Raw genomic sequence first — 5319 nt, forward strand, 5'->3', positions numbered from 1 at the left:
TTCACATCTACCCCAGATACGTGTGTTTATTGGTGGCTTGGTTTATTCACATCTACCCCAGATACGTGTGTTTATTGGTGGCTTGTTTTATTCACATCTACCCCAGATACGTGTGTTTATTGGTGGCTTGTTTTATTCACATCTACCCCAGATACGTGTGTTTATTGGTGGCCTGTTTTATTCACATCTACCCCAGATACGTGTGTTTATTGGTGGCTTGTTTTATTCACATCTACCCCAGATACGTGTGTTTATTGGTGGCTTGTTTTATTCACATCTACCCCAGATACGTGTGTTTATTGGTGGCTTGTTTTATTCACATCTACCCCAGATACATGTGTTTATTGGTGGCCTGTTTTGTTCACATCTACCCCAGATACGTGTGTTTATTGGTGGCTTGTTTTATTCACATCTACCCCAGATACGTGTGTTTATTGGTGGCTTGGTTTATTCACATCTACCCCAGATACGTGTGTTTATTGGTGGCCTGTTTTATTCACATCTACCCCAGATACGTGTGTTTATTGGTGGCCTGTTTTATTCACATCTACCCCAGATACGTGTGTTTATTGGTGGCCTGTTTTGTTCACATCTACCCAGATACGTGTGTTTATTGGTGGCCTGTTTTATTCACATCTACCCCAGATACGTGTGTTTATTGGTGGCCTGTTTTATTCACATCTACCCCCAGATACGTGTGTTTATTGGTGGCTTTGTTTTATTCACATCTACCCCCAGATACGTGTGTTTATTGGTGGCCTGTTTTGTTCACATCTACCCCAGATACGTGTGTTTATTGGTGGCCTGTTTTGTTCACATCTACCCAGATACGTGTGTTTATTGGTGGCCTGTTTTGTTCACATCTACCCCCAGATACGTGTGTTTATTGGTGGCTTGGTTTATTCACATCTACCCCAGATACGTGTGTTTATTGGTGGCCTGTTTTATTCACATCTACCCCCAGATACGTGTGTTTATTGGTGGCCTGTTTTGTTCACATCTACCCCAGATACGTGTGTTTATTGGTGGCCTGTTTTGTTCACATCTACCCCCAGATACGTGTGTTTATTGGTGGCTTGTTTTTATTCGCATCTACCCCAGATACGTGTGTTTATTGGTGGCTTGTTTTATTCACATCTACCCCAGATACGTGTGTTTATTGGTGGCTTGTTTTATTCACATCTACCCCCAGGTACGTGTGTTTATTGGTGGCCTGTTTTGTTCACATCTACCCCAGATACGTGTGTTTATTGGTGGCCTGTTTTATTCACATCTACCCCCAGATACGTGTGTTTATTGGTGGCCTGTTTTATTCACATCTACCCCCAGATACGTGTGTTTATTGGTGGCCTGTTTTATTCACATCTACCCCAGATACGTGTGTTTATTGGTGGCCTGTTTTATTCACATCTACCCCCAGATACGTGTGTTTATTGGTGGCCTGTTTTGTTCACATCTACCCCCAGATACGTGTGTTTATTGGTGGCCTGTTTTGTTCACATCTACCCCAGATACGTGTGTTTATTGGTGGCTTGTTTTATTCACATCTACCCCAGATACGTGTGTTTATTGGTGGCTTGTTTTCTTCACATCTACCCCCAGATACGTGTGTTTATTGGTGGCCTGTTTTATTCACATCTACCCCAGATACGTGTGTTTATTGGTGGCCTGTTTTGTTCACATCTACCCCCAGATACGTGTGTTTATTGGTGGCCTGTTTTATTCACATCTACCCCCAGATACGTGTGTTTATTGGTGGCCTGTTTTATTCACATCTACCCCAGATACGTGTGTTTATTGGTGGCCTGTTTTATTCACATCTACCCCAGATACGTGTGTTTATTGGTGGCCTGTTTTGTTCACATCTACCCCAGATACGTGTGTTTATTGGTGGCCTGTTTTATTCACATCTACCCCCAGATACGTGTGTTTATTGGTGGCTTGTTTTATTCACATCTACCCCCAGATACGTGTGTTTATTGGTGGCTTGGTTTATTCACATCTACCCCAGATACGTGTGTTTATTGGTGGCTTGTTTTATTCACATCTACCCCAGATACGTGTGTTTATTGGTGGCTTGTTTTATTCACATCTACCCCAGATACGTGTGTTTATTGGTGGCTTGTTTTATTCACATCTACCCAATATACATGTGTTTATTGGTGGCTTGGTTTATTCACATCTACCCCCAGATACGTGTGTTTATTGGTGGCTTGTTTTATTCACATCTACCCAATATACATGTGTTTATTGGTGGCTTGTTTTGTTCACATCTACCCCCAGATACGTGTGTTTATTGGTGGCTTGGTATATTCACATCTACCCCAGATACGTGTGTTTATTGGTGGCCTGTTTTATTCACATCTACCCAATATACATGTGTTTATTGGTGGCCCGTTTTATTCACATCTACCCCAGGTACGTGTGTTTGTTGGTGGCTTGGTTTATTCACATCTATCCCAGATACGTGTGTTTATTGGTGGCTTGTTTTCTTCACATCTACCCCAGATACGTGTGTTTATTGGTGGCTTGTTTTGTTCACATCTACCCCAGATACGTGTGTTTATTGGTGGCTTGTTTTGTTCACATCTGCCCCAGATACGTGTGTTTATTGGTGGCTTGGTTTGTTCACATCTACCCCAGATACGTGTGTTTATTGGTGGCTTGTTTTGTTCACATCTACCCAGATACGTGTGTTTATTGGTGGCCTGTTTTGTTCACATCTACCCAGATACGTGTGTTTATTGGTGGCCTGTTTTGTTCACATCTACCCAGATACGTGTGTTTATTGGTGGCTTGTTTTATTCACATCTACCCCAGATACGTGTGTTTATTGGTGGCTTGTTTTATTCACATCTACCCCAGATACGTGTGTTTATTGGTGGCCTGTTTTGTTCACATCTACCCAGATACGTGTGTTTATTGGTGGCCTGTTTTGTTCACATCTACCCCAGATACGTGTGTTTATTGGTGGCCTGTTTTGTTCACATCTACCCAGATACGTGTGTTTATTGGTGGCTTGTTTTATTCACATCTACCCCAGATACGTGTGTTTATTGGTGGCTTGTTTTATTCACATCTACCCCAGATACGTGTGTTTATTGGTGGCTTGTTTTATTCACATCTACCCAGATACATGTGTTTATTGGTGGCTTTGTTTCTTACATCTACCCCCAGTAGTGTGTTATTGGTGGCTTTGGTTTATCCCATTACCCCAGATAGTGTGTTATTGTGGCCTGTTTTATTCACATCTACCCAGATCGTGTGTTATTGGTGGCCTGTTTTATTCATCTACCCGATACGTGTGTTTATTGGTGGCACGCTGTTTTAGTTCCACACTAACCCCGAATCCACAGTTGCATTCATAGTGCGTCAAACTAAATGCTTTCACACATTTGTCCTCTTACGCCCACGTTCTAGAATATACGTGCTAATGTTTTATAAAAATAACAAACGAACATCTACGCATCCCTGTCTGATTAATTTAAGTCCTGTAATGTGTTAGTAATACCATGACGTTCTAATTTGTGGCCATGTTTTTATTTTGGCATTCAACTCAGAAATTGCTACTTCGTAAATGGAATGAAATTTATGTTTTGTAAGTTATTTATGATTGTTTGCTTATCTTATTTGGTGGTTGTATTATGTATCTTATTTCATGAGTTGTATTTTATGTTTATGTAAAGCCCTTCAATCGGGGCTGAGGCCTAATGTGAATAAACCATTCCAAAATTTCCGAAATTCTCTCTCTCTCTCTCTCTCTCTCTCTCTCTCTCTCTCTCTGTCTCTCTCTCATCTCTGTTTCTTTTTTCGCTTTCCAGTATTTTCATTCCCTCTTCTGTCTGCCAGTTGTTGTTGTTTTATTCACATCTACCCCAGATACGTGTGTTTATTGGTGGCTTGGTTTATTCACATCTACCCCAGATACGTGTGTTTATTGGTGGATTGGTTTATTCACATCTACCCAGATACGTGTGTTTATTGGTGGCTTGTTTTATTCACATCTACCCCAGATACGTGTGTTTATTGGTGGCTTGTTTTATTCACATCTACCCCCAGATACGTGTGTTTATTGGTGGCCTGTTTTATTCACATCTACCCCAGATACGTGTGTTTATTGGTGGCCTGTTTTGTTCACATCTACCCCAGATACGTGTGTTTATTGGTGGCCTGTTTTGTTCACATCTACCCCAGATACGTGTGTTTATTGGTGGCTTGTTTTGTCTGTTTCAGGAAACCCAAAGTGAGAGAGCAGAAGAGAACCTCACAAAGAAAAGAAAGAACAACAACAACAATAACAACAACAACAACAAACAATTCGAGAGACACAGCGCTAACAGTGGACACTGTCATCAGTGTTGTGTGTGTGTTTGTGGCTAGGAGTAATTCAAAGTACATGTATGTCCCGCCCTGGCCAAAGACAAGGTAAGTCCTGTTGGAGAATCAAGTGTTGATGGTCGTGTTGTTGTTGTTGTTGTTGATGATGATGATGATGATGATGATGATGATGACGATGGTGGTGATGATGATTACTACTACCAAGACGACTCATATGATGATAATGACGACGGTTGTGGAGATGATGATGGTGGTGGTGATGGTGTTGATTTTTTTTTTTTAACATGACAAATTTGATGACGTTGCAATGCATGTAGTAACCACAACAATAATTGTTGTTGGTTATTGCCGAATTTTGATACTGCACATGCGTGTGCCTGTAACTAGGCCCGTGTGAAAACAGGAAGTATAAAAGGAAAGAAAGGAAATATGGAAACGGAGATTAAACGAAAAACAAACAACCACAAACACGGCTAAAAACGAACGAGCAAATGAATGATTGAAAATAAGAAAAACAAGAGAGGCAAGGTCTTCAAGACTCACTTGTGGCAAATTAAGTCGCCTAGCATTAATTACAGAGTAATTTCCCTTATTTACCATCTGCACCAAAACGTTTGCAAAATAAATAAAACTTCCATGCTTAGCAAAAGAAGCTCCTGTTTGAACAAAAAATGATTATAATGACTGCTCTTGTTGTTGTGTCAGAATATCAGATCAAATTGCCAAGTTTAGAGAATACAAAAAATATAAATATAACAGTAAATGCAGTTTGCATATAATTAGGCTTCATTATTATTTTTTGTGCCCATCCCAGAGGTGCAATATTGTTTTAAACATGATGACTGGAAAGAACTGAATTTTTCCTATTTGTATGCCTAATGTGGTGTCAACTGACAAAGTATTTGCAGAGAAAATGTCGATGTTAAAGTTTACCACGGACACACAGACACACACAGACACACACACACACACACACACACA

At 40.5% G+C, this 5319-nt stretch overlaps 1 long non-coding RNA gene across 1 annotated transcript in view; it reads left to right on the forward strand.

Moving 5' to 3' along the window:
* The first annotated feature begins 4243 nt into the window (after positions 1-4243).
* The window catches only part of LOC143280773 (uncharacterized), a 121226-nt gene continuing 120150 nt past the window's right edge, over positions 4244-5319 (forward strand). Inside the window, exon 1 of the long non-coding RNA XR_013055061.1 lies at positions 4244-4425. This is a non-coding gene — a long non-coding RNA (uncharacterized LOC143280773). The remainder of the gene's footprint in view (positions 4426-5319) is intronic.

This window comes from Babylonia areolata, chromosome 4 (genome assembly GCF_041734735.1).
Source record: "Babylonia areolata isolate BAREFJ2019XMU chromosome 4, ASM4173473v1, whole genome shotgun sequence".
NCBI lineage: Eukaryota > Metazoa > Mollusca > Gastropoda > Neogastropoda > Buccinidae > Babylonia > Babylonia areolata.